Below are 18,964 nucleotides of genomic sequence, written 5' to 3' on the forward strand. Positions count from 1 at the left end.
TCCCACTTCGACGACGGGGAATATTCAAGCATATGAATCTATGAAAGACACCAATACTGGAGAACCACCTGTTTATAGGTAAGTAACGATTGTTCTTTCTTTTCTTTTTTGTGTAACAATGGTGTCATTCGTTATATTGTAATAGACTGTCCTATTGTTACATAAGAGGAATTGGAGATTTGTTGGCGCCATCTGTAATACAGCTTACGAAACATTATAACGTACTTGATCAGATATTTTTCAGTGAGCATATTTTACGAAATTGCAGTATAAATAAATATAGCTTTCATACATGCTTTTGCTACTTTAAATGTTTGATAATCCCTACATTTCTGAATGTTATTTCTAATTTCTATTCTTCTCAGTTGCAGTTTCTATTCACGTTCTCCCTATAGAATATATAGGACCAGTACTCTATATTATAATTAGGGCTCCCGGTTTTATGGAATTTATATTTTTGGCATTTCCGTCTGTATTTATCCATATTTATTTTTTGAAAATTTTACCTGTATTTATCCATATCTATTTTAGGTTTTCCAAAAAAATGAAGCTGAAATGTGTATATTTCTGCATTTATTTAACCAGTTAATGTGCACTCGTCCCTGAACGCCTGACAGGTTTTAATGATATATACACACTGATGTGGTAAAATATGTACTTGTAAGAAAATATGTAAATTTTTGTATCAACGTTGTGCAAATCTACAGCTGTTTAAGGCTCTTTACTAAAATCCCTATTTGTTTGGGCCCCCTTGCCTGTCAATCTGCACAGCTATTCGCCTGGAAGTCATGATTGACAACATTTAGAATGACTCAAAAACACCCCAATTTCCGTTTTTATCCACATTTAAAAATAAATACAGGTAGGAAAATAATAGTTTTCTGTCTGTATTTATCTGTAAAAATCAGTAAAAACTGAAACAGGGAGCCTTAATTATAATAGTTTTATCCTATATATTCTTAAATGAGTATGTGATTTGTTAGCGGAAAAGTGTGCAACCTCTAAGCACTATGACAGAACGTTCCCGGATTCTACAAAATACAAATTTAAAAAATGATAATGCACACATTTCTATCTAATATGAAGTCATTTGTGTTTAACTGTTTGTCACTTGTTCTTCTGACCTCAGATAATGTAGTGCGGGAGTGTTTGTTGTAGCACTTCTATTCTACTTTATCTAACTGATACCCTCTTCTATTATCAAGAATATGGGGTAACACTTTTACAAACTATAGCAGAAAAAAGGAGGGTGTCGACACGCTTAACTGATATTTTATGAAATTTCATTTTTATTTGTCACCCCTTTGATATATACAGCGTCAGTTTCCGTAGAAAGTATATTTGTAATTGCTAAATAAAAACTGTTTCAAACCTAGCTTGAAATTTTTGCTGCGTAACCACACCTTCCCCTCAGAAAAGTAAACACCACATTAAAAGTGAATAGTGCTCCTGGGAAGTATTCCACCGCAAACTTGATAAAAAGAACACCGCAAGACACTGTTATTTTTCCGATATGATTGGTACACCCCAAGGCAATTATATAAATGTCCCTTAAAATATATTAAAAACAATTTTTACCTTCACAATCCTTGTCCACCACCTTGTGACCACTGTACAGAGTTAATAGTGTTCCTACCCTCCCCTCTACTACTTTATTTTCCTGTACTCCTTTGGAAGTTCGTCACAAAATGGCTGACAGTGAACCGTTCCCACCCGATAAGGAGCAAACTTGTGCTTAGAACACTTTAGCCAATAAAATGTCCATGTTGTTCCGCTGAGGAGGAGGGAATGGATGCCAACACTTCTACTTTTAGTGCTTCACATCCAATGAACATTAAGCTTAAGAAGGTTCCTCTTGGAACATGTTCCAGATGAAATGTCCCTACTACTCTGCGGAGAGGGAAGGAATCACTGACAACACTTCTACTTTCAATGGTTTACAGCCAATCAACATTAAGCTTGGGAAAGTTCCCCTTGGAACACGTCAGCCAATCAGGTGTCCCTCCTACTCCGCAGAGCGGAAGTGAATGTCTGTCAACACTTCTACTTTCAATAGTTCACAACCAATCAACATTAAGCTCTGGAAGCTCCACCTTATAGCACGTCAGCCAATCAGATGTCCCTCCTACTCCGCGGAGAGGAAGTGAATGGCTGGCAACACTTCTACTTTCAATAGTTCGCAACCTACCGACATGAAGCTCTGGAAGCTCCTCCTTAGAACACGTCAGCCAATCAGATGTCCCTCCTACTCTGCAGAGGAGACGGGAATACCTAGCAGCACTTCTACTTTCAATAGTTCGCAACCAATCAACATTAAGCTCAGGAAGGTCCACCTTACAACATGTGAGCCAAATTAGATGTCCTTGCTACTCTGCGGAGGAGAAATGAATGACAGAAAACATTTCTACTTTTGATGGTTCGCACCTAATTTGTTGGAACACCTCAGCCAATGAAACGTTAATTTTGTTCGGCGCACACATACAGAACACGCCCTCCCAGATATTAATACATTTCCTGCAACAAAGTGACTCTATCTGTAACAAAAGTGAACACTGCATAACAAAGAAACATTATTCCACATTATGTTAAGGAAATGCTGCAGTACAGTGCATTGTTATTTTCCCGATATAATTTCCACAGCCTACTGCACCCCCCTCCCAACATGAGTGAAGTCCCGGGACCCCAGCGAGCCCCAGCTAATATTTTTTTAACAAATACCCCTGGGACTGATTTCCACAGCCTACTGAACCCCCCTCCCAACATATGTGAAGCCCCGGGACTGTAGAGCCCCAGGGGCCTCATTAAAATAAAATGCGGGAACCTGCAACCCCTGCACCAATTGCGCCAAATTGTTTTTTTTTAATGCATTTTTGGCCCAGGGGGTCCTTCTGGGACCCCCTTAGCAGAACTAGGGGGTCAGGGTGTTTCTACCCTGCCCCCCTTCTCTTGTTTTATACCTTTGTTTCTCCATTTTTGGGTGACTCGCTTCTACCGAGCCACAAGATGGCTGCCAACACTTCCTGGTTTGGAGTGCTGGCAGCCAATCACAGTGAAGCTCGCGCACGGGACTTAGGCTCCGCCCAGATATCAAAACTTTTTTTATCTTTCTAATTTTTTAGCAACTACTGAACGGATTTACACCATTTTTAGAAAGTTATCTTTCTGACCCAAGCACTACCTTTCTGCTAATTTGGAGTAATTTCGTTCAGTAGTTTTGGCTGTAGCCTTGCACAAAATTTCCTTCGGGAAATTGTCTTTTTGACTCTTATTTTTTGAATTTGTCAAAAATTACTGAACGGATTTACACCATTTAAAAAAGGGTGACTTTCTGAACCAAGCTCCACCTTTCTGCCAAATTTAGGGTAATTCCGTTTAGTAGTTCGAGCTGTAGCTCGTTGCAAAATTTCCTATGGAAATTAACATGGAGAAAATGACTTTTGGGACCCCCCTTTTTTCTCAGCCCTCGCTAACCGAATCACCCCCAAACTTTCAGAATAGATTCAGGAAGATTCGTCAAACAACGCCAAAGTTATTAACAAATCAAAAAATGCTTTTCCTATGGAAACTAGGTTCTAACTATAACTATAACTTCCTTGTGTGTGGCTCACTGATTAGAGCGGCAGACCCTGATGCAGAGGTCTGGCCCGGGACCCAGGTTCAATTCTCGACGCGGCAGGGTCCTGAGCCCAAAAATGTCCACGGACTCGATAATTCTCGCCTCGGTGCCTACTCTAATCATGGGGTCCCACGCTGCAATTCTGGGCAATAGCTTGCTTAATCTCCACTACGGCGGCCCACCCGCTGCGGGATGCCTGGCTTTCACCTTGGGGATGCCCAGTAGGGGTTATCTCACAGGGAAAAAGCCAGGACAGGTTCCCAAGGCAAGCGCCTTGATGCCTTCGGGTGATACGTGCGCTATATAAGTCGCAATACATTTACATTTACATACATTTACATTTACCTACTGGCGACTCACAGTAGGTAATATATATATTTATATATATATATCTGGAGCACTCCACTGCCGCTGGCTCTTCAATTTTGGAAAAATGGACCACAACTATGGTGCATAAAATCAAATGTATTCACCCCAAGGTAAATCAGCCATTACATATTTCGGCTCTGGAGAGCCTTGATCACATGACACGCATAGAAGTCAGCTGACCATTTTTATACCATTTTTTTTTACTTCTTTTGTTAACTGTGTTAAAGTGACAGTGCAAAGAATTTATGTTTACAACCAGTCAAGCAGCAATCATAAAGTGTTGTAGTTTCACATTGCCTGTTTAGGAAACATCAAAAAATAATTGTTACTGTTTAACACTCACATGCCATTTTGATATTTGTTCGTTTTCAACCAGCATCATCATTGTATTATGGTTTAAATATCAAAACAACAGTTCAAACTTATTAGATTATCAACATACCACCAGTAATGGAGTCAATGTTAATAGTCACTCAACCTCATGTGCAAATTAAAGCAAATTAAGTTACATCAAATACATTTATAAATAGATTTTTAAATACCATAAAATCTATAAAGGAAGGTGGGGATTTACATTCATGGTTTAAATACCAATTACCTACCTCAAATGACATATCTTGTTTAACTATAGTTACATCATACAGACATACAGTGCATAAATAAATAAATAGACATAGATTTTATGATAAAAACCTTAATCTAAAATTATTTATAAAATCATATTGTATGTTGTTGAGTAATGTCATACTGCTGTGCAATTTTATAGTTATGTATTTGTAGCTCAGTTCATGAAGTTGATGCCTGATAATGAACTTATTCCCAAATGGTATGTTGTGGCCATGTGAAGTTTCCTTGACTGGTCAAACAATGTGTGCAAAAAAATTGAATTTAGTTTTAAAGTGCTAGTGCAAACCTCAATCCCAGTTTTGAGAAAAAAAACTTCAAAAATTACTTAAAAAACTAATAAGAAAATGGTGAATAAAAAACCAAGATAAAATCCTTCATCTTGTTCTGACTTCTGTGGACCATTAGGCTGAATTTTGCTGCATAATTTTGTTTTCTGTTCTTTGATATTTTTCATTTTTTGCAATGCTTTAGTGAAAAAGAGATTCTTATTGTATCCATGAAACCAAAAGACATAAAGCAGCAGACAAGGTCAAGCACGGTGGTTCTATGAATTCTTAATATTAGATGGTGCAGCCACTTCCAACATCTGCTGCTTAGAGATGTGTAAATTACAACAGTATAAAAAACCAAAGAGGAAGGTGCACTCAAATGAAGTCAGTAGAGAAAAGTTATTTATAAATATCTTCTTCTTTATTCAGAATATTTTTTTCTGTAAGCAAAGGCACAGCCAACGCGTTTCGTTCCCTTTGTGCCTTGGGAACTTCATCAGGGCTGTAAAAATTAACAACATATACATGTAGATAAATATACAAAAATGAAAAAACACAAACAAAATTAATATATTCCTTACATACAAGCCCACAGAGTCACAACACTAAACTAAAATTCACTAACCCAAAGAACAAAAAACTGAAGTTACATAAGTATACAACCCACAGAAAAGAAAAAACACCATAGGAACAATTTTCCTCACATATAACACAAATAAGCAGATCGAAAAAAATCCCAAGATAAGAGTCATGGTAAATACATATATCTATAAAATCATATTGAATATCCCTGAGGTGAAACTACAGGATATTTTGGATGAAAACAACATTAAAATAGTGAGAATACAGAAGAGAAGCTAATCGATATTAAGTTTGTATAACAAATGTAATGCATCTACATCAGTATTTCTTAAACAAGTGAAGAAGAAGAAAAGCAAGAAAAAACCTTGAAAAAGAAGTAAAGAGGAAAACAGAATGCAGAGAAAGAAGAGTGTATATGGAAAGAATGTTTAATCAATAAAGTAAGTATTTATATAGCCAGTGTAAGAAATTTCAGTAGGAAAAAAACAGAAGTTTTAAATACCGAAACCCAAGGTTTAAAAGAACCAGTAGGCGACCTCTAGAGAGGAGAAAACCCATAGTAAGACACACTAGGGCTTACCAAAAAAATGATATCAGGAAACGGCGATCATCATAAGCCGGTAGAAATGCATGAACCGGAATGAGAACATTCTAGGTTGACCAATTGAGGCATCCAGGGGGAAGCGAAAGGTGAAATTAATAGGATTACTATTTAATTATGAACAAATAGTCATGCGATAGTATGAGAGAAGTTCGCTAAAATCAATTACGACGATCAATGTCCCAGATTTTAGATCTAATATTGGTCAATGGACGTCGTGCCCCAATATAAGGGCTTTCTTGTAATAATCCATTGCACAATAGTTTATATCAGGAATATGCATGAACTCTAATAAGAGATCTCAAATATCATAGTCAATTGTGTACCTTGACTTAAGTTGTAGCGGCCCCTTGTTAGAGTATACTACAGGCTCCAATCAGTAAAGAAGTCTTTGCCGTCTGAATACTATGAAGGTAGTAAAACGACAAGTAACAGCTAGAAAGTAAAGGTATATAAAAGTACCGGCAAAAGGCACAAGATACTAATCAATAATGTCCTATATCCTTCAATATTGGCAAACTAGGAGACCAGACCGAAGTTGCTAGTGAAACCCCAGCTAAAGATTTTTGGAACCAATGTTAACTGAGTCGGTCTCATTGTGACTTAAACTACCATGACTCCCACACTGTTATCCTAGTAGCCAATTCTTACCTATTCAAGTCCCCAAGATAAAAGGCGTAGAAAAATGGATAAAAATATGCCAATAAGTCTTCGCTAAAGTCTCTACAATCAGAGAGGAAGGGGACAGTTAAGCACATTACTGTTCACAGTTCTGTTAACAGTGTAATCACACTGTAAATCTTCACATTAAACCATTGGATAATGAGGCATATAAAATGCCAACATGCACTGTACCAAAGAGAACTACATAAAAATCTCGTGTGAATTTATGCGACCTAAACATAATAATAGTCGTACTCCCTTCTATCAAGAAATATACATACTAATAATCAGTTGTACATTTATACCGAGGACTTTTCAATATTATTACACATACCTCGCTTTAATACGGCGAATTTGTGACTAGTAACCATCAATCCGTATCCCTGGTATGGAGAATGTAGTAGGTCAAGTTATGACCAAAACCGAATCATAAGCAGAGAGTACTGCACCTAAGTAAACAAAGTAGCGAAGATCAGCCTAATTGTAGTCCCGAGAGCTAAGGCCACCCGTCCCCCCCTTTTTTAGCAAAACCTCCATTCGTACCTGTGATAAGGTGTCAGCTTCAAGAAACTCCATCGGGAAAGGCGTCCAGCAACTGATTTTGGGCGCCATTGATTTTATACAGGTACCGGAAGGATGCCTGTGTCAGACGTCAGTGCACGGCCCGCCCACCGGTCCCCTATCATGTGACCAGAGTGTGCCTGACTTCAACTACAACGGAAAAAGAGATTCTTATTGTATCCATATTGGAATATGAGCCTTTAGTGTTCTGCAATTCAATTCAATCATCGTTAGAGACAAGTGTACAGATCTTCTGTTATTTTCAAACCCATAGGGCTCTTAGAGTCAAGATCCGTGTTGCTAGTTTGCGTAGGGTTCTCTCCTTGTCACCTCCCCTTCTATTAAAAGGTACACCATCAATTATATAATATTTCAGATGTTTGGGGTCTGACTGATGGGGTTCCTTAAAATGACGGGCAACTGGACATATACATATACATAGTTATGTATGTGTATATATATATGTATGTATATATATATATATATATATTACCTACTGGCGGTCGCCAGTAGGTAGTTATAGTTAGGATAATTTTCAATGTTAAATCTCAACATTCTATTTTGAATAACTTTGGCGCCGGTTGACGAATCTGCCTGAAATTTTCAGGAAAATGGTCTCATGGCGGTCCGGTCCTTCCCTGAAAGTTTGGGGGGGATTCGTCAAGCGGGGGCCGAGATAAAAGGGGGGTCCCAAAACGCGTTTTCCCCATGTTAATTTCCATAGGGCGGTCGATTTCACTTTTAGCCCGAACGGCTGAATGGATTTCCACCAAACTTGGCAAAATTGTAGGGACTGGTAGCCCGATGTGCCTTTGCTATGTCTCAAGATATGTGCTCCAGTGGATTTTGAGTAATTTAGGTTCAAAAAAATATATATATCTATAGGCGCTCTCCCGTGCGCGCACCGGAGTGCGCTCCAGGCGCGACACGCGACTTGCGCGCAGGAAGCTGATTGGATCTCAGTTGTCTGTAAACATTCTAAACAGTGCGGAGCGGCCGCCATCTTGTGTCTCGGTAAAATCGAGACACAAGGGGTTTGAAAAAAAAGGGGCAAATGACCATAAGGGGGAAGAGTAGACCCCCTCTGACCCCCTAGGTTTGATGTAGGGACTAAAATAGGGTCCTGCAGGGCATTAAAATTTTTTTTTCGTTTTGCGCGGGGGAAGCGCATGGTACGCGCACCGGCGAAGCACGGGGAAAATCCAGGACCATATTTATGAAGGCCTTGCGCTGTTAGTTTTGCGCTTCCTGTGCGTCAATTTTTGTGACGCACCAGCGGTGTAAAAAAATGCGCATTGTTATGCAATATTTAAAAAGTGACGCATCTATCTAGATGCGTCACTTTTTAAATATAGTGCAACGAGGTACATTTTATTACACTGCTGGTGTTATGCGTCACTTTTCTGTGCGCACTCCTTATGACATTCCAGATGTGTCATATTTAATGTATGACGAATCATGTTGCAGATACAATATGGCGCAGAGTTTTAAAAAGTGACCCATGTACCTAGATGCGTCACTTTTTAAAAATAGCGTCAGGTATAATGCATGCAGAGGGGGTGTTCTCCCGCAAAAAGCTTTGTAATAGCGACGCAGTGAAATCTTTGAGATTTCACTGCGTCAGTTTTAGGATGCTGTTGCGTCAAAATCTTGTGCCTGCTTTACAGCAGGTGTTAGACTGAGGCAAGACCTTTCATATGCTGCTTTCCCCATTTGAAAGGACACATTACTGGAGTTGCGTCACTTTTGTGACGCACTCCAGCAATGCGTTACTTGGAATGTCATAAGGAGTGCGCACAGAAAAGTGACGCATTGCACCAGTAGTGTAAAAAAATGTGTTGCGTTGCGTTATATTTAAAAAGTGAGGTATCTAGGTAGATGGGTCACTTTTTAAAATCAAGCGCCACATTATATCTGCGTGAGGTATAATGCATGCAGAAGGGGTGTTCTCCCACTAAAAGCTTTGTAATAGCGACGCAGTGAAATGTTTGAGATTTCACTGCGTCACTTTTAGGATGCTGTTGCATCCTTTAAATATAGTGCAACGAGGCACATTTTATTACACTGCTGGTGTGATGCGTCACTTTTCTGTCCACAGTCCTTATGACATTCCAGATGTGTCATATTTAATGTATGACGAATCATGTTGCAAGGAGTTACAGATACGTCAGTATTTCTGACATATGTGTAAACATAAAAGTGATGCGAGGCCGGCGCAAAATTTTGACGCAATAGCATCCTAAAAGTGACGCAGGGAAATCTCATAGATTTCAGTACGTTGTTATTACCAAGCTTTTTGCGAGGGATTGCCCCCTCTGCATACATTATACCTGATGCAGATACAATATGGCGCAGAGTTTTAAAAAGTGACCCATGTACCTAGATGCGTCACTTTTTAAAAAATAGTGTCAGGTATAATGCATGCAGAGGGGGTGTTCCTTGCAAAAAGCTTGGTAATAATGACGCAGTGCGTCACTTTTAGGATGCAGTTGCGCCAAAATCTTGCGCCTGCTTCACAGCAAACCTTTCACATGGTGCTTTTTCCATGTGAAAGGACACATTATTGGAGTTGCGTCACTTTTGTGACGCACTCCTGCAATGCGTTACTTTTGTGTTTACAGATACGTCAGAAATACTGACATATCTGTAACTCCTTGCGAATTGATTAGTCATATATTAAATATGACATATCTGGAATGTCATAAGGAGTGCGTCCAGAAAAGTGACGCATCGCTATTTTCACGTAGCGATGCGTCACTTTTCAGAAATGAGGCCTCCAGTTTATTCACTGTGTCATAACTTTCTTTTCTAACACTCACCTTCTTTCAGTCCTCCTACTTCACTTCCTTTCACCTCTCATACCTTTCTGTTCTTTCTTACTCATTCTCCTTTCAATTATCAATGCACTATATTTCACTTACTCTTCATTTTTTAAGATTATAGCTCTTTGATGAGAATTGGAGGTAGTTCTGAAAAGAACTTTTGGTTTTCTTCTTTTAACTGAAGAGGAACAAAAACAGGGAATAGAAACTGCTCAACAGGAGCAAAAAGAAAAGAAAAAAATTAGGGGTGGGAAGAGCAGTGATGGTTCTCCAATGCCCGAACCATGAGCAGGACACTTTGCTCCCCATAGGTGAGGAGTTGATTGCAGTATCTGCATCTGACGACCCCATGGTTGAATGCAGGTTGAATGTTTGCTACCTGCCCCTGAGATTGTTCTCTTCCAGAAGAAGTTGCTCCTCCTGTTGATGTAGAGGCCCCATCTCTGGGAACCTCCTGTGCCAGAGCCCTGACACTTTCCCGGGCAAAATTCTGGGGGTGCCTCCTCTCCACATGGCGAATCATGGTGAAGTTGCCAAAAGAGTATTTTTTTTGGGGGTTACCCCGTGACAGGACCTGTTTGCAGATCCTGCACTCTACTTTTGGTGCATTCACCTTCTTCTGGCCTTCTGGAAACTTAAAAAATTTCCAGATGAAATGTTCCTTCACCTTTGGGGTAGGAGGCTCTTCATCAATGAAGTCATCTTCACTGCTGGATGGTCTGGCAGCCATGATGAATCCAGGAATATGGAGCAGCAAAAAAGGCAGGTCTTTCAGTCACAAAAGTGAAAGAAGAAGTGAAGGAAATGGGTGGGGATTTCATTCATTGTAAAAAAAAACTGTTAGCAACCAATGAAAAGTGTTATTTGAGGGTCACATGACCCGACGCGTTTACGCTGCGCGCTCCGGAGCACTTCCGGGTGCGTTTACGCAGCGCGATCGTAGGCGCTTCCGGGGCGCAAACGTGGCGCGATCGTAGGCGCTTTTCCGTGCGTTTATGCGCCGCGCACGTATGCGCTTCCGAGGGCACTTACGTTGCGCGCCGAAGTTACGTCATCAATCTTTTATAGAAATGCATAATCATTTTCCATATTAAAAAAAACAAATTTTATTTGTATGGTACGAAATGTTTTGCATTATTATTAACTTTTCATTCATATTTTTTTTTCACGAACGACAGTTGCGCTCTGGGTGCGCTTTCAGATGAGCTCTCGGAGAAGCTTACAGGAGAGCTTAGCTGAAAGCTTCCCGGAGCGCGCACCCAGAGCGCAAAAGAAAAAAAATATAAAAAAAAATAAATACTTAAAAAAAAACAGCAAATTGTAAAAAAAAAAAAGGTTAGAAACTCGATATACAAAGGAATTAGCATTTAAAAAACTATGAAATTCACTGAAAAAACCATAGGTTTCACACCAGTTATAGTTAGGAATTAGCATTTAAAAAACCTATGAAATTCACTGAAAAAACCATAGGTTTCACACCAGTTATAGTTAGGAATTAGCATTTAAAAAACCTATTAAATTCACTGAAAAAACCATAGGTTTCACACCAGTTATAGTTAGCTGGAAATTTTACTGATATAAAACCATTGAAATTCCCACGTTATAGTTAGTTGGACTCACTATAACTTGCGCGCCTGCAATGCACTGCTGATGACGTCACATATTACATCACTCATGACATGGTCAGTGACATCACTCATGACATCACTGATGACACCATCCAAAGAATGTGTGTCTTTCTGAAAAAATAAATATGTTTTATATATGAGTGTGTATACATATGTTTTATTCTAGTATATGGAGTATTGATTTATATAAGTGAGTAAATGTGAGAGTGAGAGATTGTAAGAGTTCCTGTTTAAATAAGTATGTGATTCTATAAGTGATTGTTTAAGAGAGTAAGTATGTGTAAGTTTCCTTAGGAATAAGGTGGTAGTGTGTGTATAGCTGTATATGCAAATAAATGGATGTTCAATAGTTTTTTTGCATGTGTGAGTATATGTGTGAGTAACTTTTGGAAGACTGTCGGTGTGTTAACGGATGTAAAGGTGTTTCACTACATATGATAAGTGAGTATATGTATGAATGACTATATAGAACTGTTGGTGAATGAGTAAATGTGTATATAAATGGTTGAATTACTGAATTGGTTGTTGTAACTGGTATAGGTATCGCCACTTTTTTGTAAATGTTAGTTTCTATTTTTGAATATGTGTTTCAGGGGTTACATTACACTGAAAGGAGGTCAGTCACTCTGTCACAGGGATGGTGTCATCAGTGATGTCATGAGTGATGTCACTGACCATGTCATGAGTGATGTAATATGTGACGTCATCAGCAGTGCATTGCAGGCGCGCAAGTTATAGTGAGTCCAACTAACTATAACGTGGGAATTTCAATGGTTTTATATCAGTAAAATTTCCAGCTAACTATAACTGGTGTGAAACCTATGGTTTTTTCAGTGAATTTAATAGGTTTTTTAAATGCTAATTCCTAACTATAACTGGTGTGAAACCTATGGTTTTTTCAGTGAATATATATATAAAATAAAATTCTCAAGAACGTGTGATAATCATCGCATAATTAGCTTACTGCAACTCTTCACATTGCAGTCTATAGCAGGAATATAACGCTGTGTTAATGTTGTATTCTCAACCCGTCGGTACCATGCAATAGGCTCACTGTAACGCATCAAAAGACCAAGTTAAAATCAACGCAGCGCTGCAAAAACGCGAAATACACACGCAAAAAAAGTTGGGAAGAGTCCAATTGTGACACAAAAATCAGCGTTAATCAGTGACAGGCCTGCAATTCCCACACGTCATGCAGGAAAATGCACCATAAAAGCAGAACAAAAACACAAGGAAAAAAAAATAAACTGCGTAGCACCATGGATGCACCCAGACCGAGCGCAGAGGACAACGTGAACCCCACAAGCCCCACAGACCACCGACAAGGAACCTCGGGGTCGGGGAAGGCCAAGGAGAAGAGGTAGAGGAAGACAGGTTTCAGTCCGCATGAAAACTGGATCAGCGTCACAGATTTTACAGAACACAACCAACAACTGTTCGCCACCCCCACTGTGTCATTGGCAACACAAACGGAAATATGGTGGCCACAGTCATAAGTGTGGAGACGGTGCAAGGAGTTGGCAGTCTGGACACAGCTTTATATAACCTGACACAACATCAACAGAGTGAGAAATGACCAGGGACTGGGGAAAGGGGGGAGATGGACACAATGGCACACATGCACAATCATGTGTAGCACACTGCACACCCACAATGACCCTGGACCATGTCCATGATCCCCGTGACATACTGCAGCACACATACAAAGACCAAGTAGGCCCCCGTTAACCATGTGCCCAAAGGGGTCCCACCCCACACATCAACAATCTCACAACCAACACATGCACACGTGCGAAACACAGGAAAGATGCGTATGTGTGAGCCACACTGACAATGCAAGTGACACTACATGACAGTCAGCATGGCCGCAGTATAATCATCATGACATTGTGCCCGCCACGACACTGAAGTGGCTGAGTGTGGACCACATCCGGAAAGGAGCAGGTCACACTCTGACACATCCACTTGCTCAAACAACCCCTGACGCCAACAACATATCTGCAGACAAACAATGCACAAGAGCACAAAAACCGTCCAAGAGCACAAATGGCCCAATTCTCCAACATCTCAGCACCGTAAAAGCACAAAAGTCAAAGGCACACCACCTCAAAGGGATAAGGGGCAGCAAAATCACTTCTGCAGGGTTGCCTCCCCTACAATGCAGCACACACACATAGCAACAACAGCACATCCACATTGATGACAATATTGTACAAAGTGCAACACTTACACCACAGGACAGAGGACACAACTGGTGCTGCTAGTGCGTAGAAACTGGCCAATCACATCTGGCATTGCATGAAACTGTGAGATGATAGTGTATGTGTACAACCGCACATCTGTGATGTAGTCCAAATGTCCACTGTCCCGCATCACATAGTCTGCTCCTCCCAAACAGTCACAATTTACATTGTCATACAGTCTGATGGTAAACATGAACAATGCGTCAACATACATGTCAACACAATGCCAAAATGCATCGCCCCATCACATTGAAGAGGGACAAACAACACCTCCAGGAGAGAAGACCAGACAACTCATCGGTGACTCTGAAGAATACCATCCTACCTTCGACACTGATGCCCTACATCCGTTCATGGACATCTTAGGCAATCCACCTCTTGGAGCAGGGCAGCCCAGCTGTATCAAGGAGATCCCACCCCCTGCACAGACCAAACATCTGGAAGCACCCAACACCACGCCTGGCTCCCTGCACCCCACCGAAGCACACATCGCATTTCAAGGCCAGGTGTCAGACTGCCCAAAGGAGGTGGCCAAACAGGTGCGGTGGGGTTCGACCTCACGGAACCCAAACTAGATCACATACGTGGTAGTCTAAGTCCCATCAGGGACCACTTACACTCCCCAACAGAGACCCGCACTGCGACAGAGACACATGCAGTTGCACATTTCCAGTACTGAATCACACCCACAGCCACAGGATAATCATTCACACCCCCACGCTGGACTTGCTTACGCCGGCCCAGTCCACTCCTCTTACGTACTGAGTGGGGGATGACAAAGCTACATGTCCAAGGTCTTACCCGCTGCCTGCGATGACATGTTAGCGTCCACTGCACACAGCACAATGTAATGTTGTAGGGCCTGAGGCCACAAGCATACATCATGACCACACTCAGCTAGTTTGTGGAACTGGCTACGAACATGTGCGCTTGGCACCTTTATTGCCAGGGTCACATGTACAGTGACGCCTGTGCTGGATTGGTGTGTGGGGTGAGTGTAAGCTAGCCCTTAGGCAGTGGTTGGTGCTGGCAACAACTTAAACAGTGTTCACAATTAAAATCAGAAACAGTAAATACCAGCATAACAGAAACAGCTGCGAAGCATTATGGTGGTATCCGGAGCAAGTACAGAGGCCACCCAATATGCAATCATAAGGGTCAGTGAGTTGCAGTGCACTGAGGTTAGGGCACCAGAGCTGAGCGTGCTCATTTGAAGAAATTGTCTAGCATTGCGTCTGTCAGGATGTCCCAGCGGTTAACCTGCTCGGGGTGGAGGACCCCGACATGTTCCCATGTTACCTCTCGCCCCTCCTTTCTTTTCAGTCCACTTCGGCTTCAAAGGAGCTGTGGTCGTTTAAGGACCTGGACGTACAGGACTCTAACTCCGCACACCAACCCGGAACTTGGAATCCTATTGGAGGGGACAGACACACCACTGGAGCCATAACGAGGCCAGAGGAGGAAGTCAGCGTGCAAGCCGACTGGACAAGCGAGAAGCCGGATAAGCTGACCAGTCTTCCCATCCTGATACCGGACGCTGAATCTCAGCCGAGGGGACCAGGCGAGAGTGCAGAGAGAGAGGTGGATCTCGCCCTAGTCAAGGGGGTGCCAGACCTGATTCAACACTATGAGGAAGACATTCCCGTCCCAGGAAGAACATGGCTACAGCAGGTACATGGTCGCATCAGAGTGGTGTATTCCGAGGACCCCCAGGGCTGGAAGCCAGCTAGAAGGGCGGAGGGAGGCATGCTAACGTCCGCTAGTGCTTAGAAACTGTTCCTGCTGTTGTGCCTCATAGCGCTATTGAACACAGGGAACAGATGGTGGTGCACTCTCTTTCCCCCTCACCTCCCTTCCCATTTCTCCTTTTTGTCCGGACGGACTAAGGAACAGATGGTAGTTTTCCTTTCTCTTGTTGCAATTCCTCCCCCTGCTCATTCAGGGTGGTATCAAACAGTGCGAAGACCCACAGACGGAACACCTCTCCACGAAGACCCACTGGCGGAAGTGGCAACTCCTTCATTTGTTGGAACTATCCTTTGTGCCATTGCCCTTTATTTGAATAACTCTACCTCTGAAGCACCTACCCTCTTGTGTTTGTTTCTTGACCTGCCCACACGTGGTGGAGAATGCATGCAATCTAGCTCCATAGCAAGTATGGAAAACCTATTGCAACAGTTAATCACTGGACAGCAGAAGCTAGAATGGGCCATCGAGAAGCAGATGACGTCGGCCCAGGCTGACTGCAAAATGTTCAAAGACTCTGAGTCAACAGGTTGAATGTATCCAAAAAGTTGCAGTCGACCAGCTTCAGCTGACTACCCAGATGCAAAATCGTGCCAGGGGACAACCAAACAACCCCCAAAGAGGTATTCCATCATAGAGAAGGAATGTTTGACAATCAAGTGGGCTGTGGACAAGCTTGGATATTACCTGGAGGGCTCCCATTTCATCCTGTTCACGGACCATTCCCCCTTGCTCTGGATGAGTTGTAATAAGGGGCAGAACCCTCGGATCCTCCGGTGGTTTCTCTTCTTGCAACCCTTCTTGTTTGAGGTTCGCCACCGGAGGGGATGGAGAATGGTAACGCAGACTTTCTCTCCTGTGTTCCTCTGTTTCCCGACCGGGAGCACTCTGGGGTGGGGATGTGTCACGATGTCCCAGCTGTTGACCTGCTGGGGGAGGAGGACCCCAACATGTATCCATGTTACCTCTTGCCCTTCCTTTCTTTTCAGTCCTCTTCGGCTTCGAAGATGCTGTGGGCCTTTAAGGACCTGGACGTTTGGGACTATAACTCCGCCCACCAACCCGGAACTTGGAATCCTATTGGAGGGGACAGACACACCTCCTGAGCCATAACGAGGCCAAAGGAGGAACTCGGCGTGCAAGGCGACTGGACAAGCAAGAACCTGGATCAGCTGACCAGTCTTCCAATCACGATACCGGACCCTGAAACTCAGCTGAGGGGACCAGGCGAGAGTGCAGAGAGAGGTGGAACTCTTTCCAGTCAAGGGGGCACCGGACCAATTTGGCACTACGAGGAAGCCAGCCACGCTCCAGGAGGAACGTGGCTACAGCAGGTATGTGCTCGCATCAGAGCAGTGTATTCTAAGGACCCTCGGGGCAGGAAGCCAGCTAGAAGGGCGCTTTGAAACCCTTCCTGCTGTTGTGCCTCAATGCGCTATCGTACACGGGTGACGGATGGTGGAGCACTCTCTTTCCCCCTCACCTCACATCCCTTCCCATTTCACCTTTCTGACCGGACGGACTAAGGAACTGACTGTAGTTTTCTTTTCTCTTGTTGCATTCCCTTCCCCCGCTCCTTCACGGCGGTATCGAGCGGTGTGAAGAACCAGAGCCGGAACACCTCTCCATGAAGACACACTTATGGAAGTGGCAACTCCTTCGTTTTGTTGGAACTGTCCTTTGTGACATTGCCCTTTATTTGAATAAATCTACCTCTGAATCACCCATCCTCTCGTGTCTGTTCCTTGACTGGCCCACAGTGTCCTTTAGGGATATTCCTGCTGCAACCGCAGTGGGGTGTGATACACCTGCATCATCTTCCTCATCATCGTCCAAGGTCTTCCACATTGCCTGAGGTGACATTGCAGTGGAAGGTGTCCTCCAGGGCATGATACAGAGGGCAGAAGCCGGCAGGAAGCGGCATATTGAGGAGTGGAATGCTACAACCTCATTATTACCACCAGGTCAGTATCAGCTACATGGTAATGAAGAAAACCCCTAGTCCATAGACTCAAATGCCACTAAAGTTTAACCAGAGAGTGTCCATGAATGTCGGGGAACAGACTTAGTGGCACCAGCACTGAAAGGGTATGCAGTCTGAGATGAGGCATGTACAGCGAAAATAAATAAGGGCTCAATTCCAAATGTGTGCCCTACTGGACCGCAGTATAGGCCGTAGGCAGCAGACAGCAGGGGCCCACAGCTACGTGTTGTTGACACCAGAGCAGTTGTTGGTAGTGTTCGATCACCTCCGTAACGATATTCCTTTTTTCCTCCGGACTAAACCGCATCTTCCTCTTACACCCTCCTTTTGTGCAATGATATGAACTCTGCCATTGGGAAATCAAGACTCAGTTCCAAATGTGTGACCTACTAGACCGCAGTGCGGGCCGAAGGCAGTAGTCAGCCATGAACCACAGACACGTGTGGTTGGAATGCTATACACGGACTTGGTGGCACCACATAGAAGGGGGTACAGTGATATCAAACGTCCCATGAACATATGAATTCACCATCAGGATATCAAGGCTCAGTTCCAAATGTTTGACCTACTTGACCGTAATGTAGGCCAGAGTCAGTGGTAGAGTACGTCAACGAGAAAGGAGTACTGCGGGCCTGTGTCACGGAGGCCGAGATGGTTGGAGTAGGCTGCCAAGGTCACAGGCCTCAGGCTTGGAGCTTGCACCGGCACGTGGTAGACCCTCTGTGACACACGGCGGTGTCGGCAGGTGAGCAGTGTGACCTGGGTGCGGAGGTGGTGGGCAAGACAGGGTCGGGGACTAGCGGCCCGGGGTGCAGCAGGCACACAGGATCGCAGGCAACACCAATGACGGCGACGGCCTCATGGTGGGGTGAGAGGCGCCGCCCTAGCAGACATGTTGGGCTTTCTGGAAGAGAACCACGCCCAGAGCTATGTGCTTTTTATCCTATGTACGCCGGGACAGCCCACTCCGCTCACGCTTATAGGGGGGGGCGTAATAAGCTACATTTCCGCAATATTCCCCACTGGCTGGGGTGACATGGTTGCATCTACTGTCCACTACACTCCAAACACCAGCAGTGTATGTCGACATTGATATGTCTGTGGTCTTACAAACTGTAGTCTGTCCAGCACATCAACGTTGCATTGTGTACATTCTCATTCATGGGTCAGTTGCCTCCTTCGCACATGCCTAGTTCCCACCTTTTCCCACAATCTGCTATTATGTGGCTGAGGTGGCATGCCCTTGATGG

The sequence above is a fragment of the Lissotriton vulgaris genome, chromosome 6, assembly GCF_964263255.1.
Source record: "Lissotriton vulgaris chromosome 6, aLisVul1.2, whole genome shotgun sequence".
In the NCBI taxonomy this organism is placed as follows: Eukaryota; Metazoa; Chordata; class Amphibia; order Caudata; family Salamandridae; genus Lissotriton; species Lissotriton vulgaris.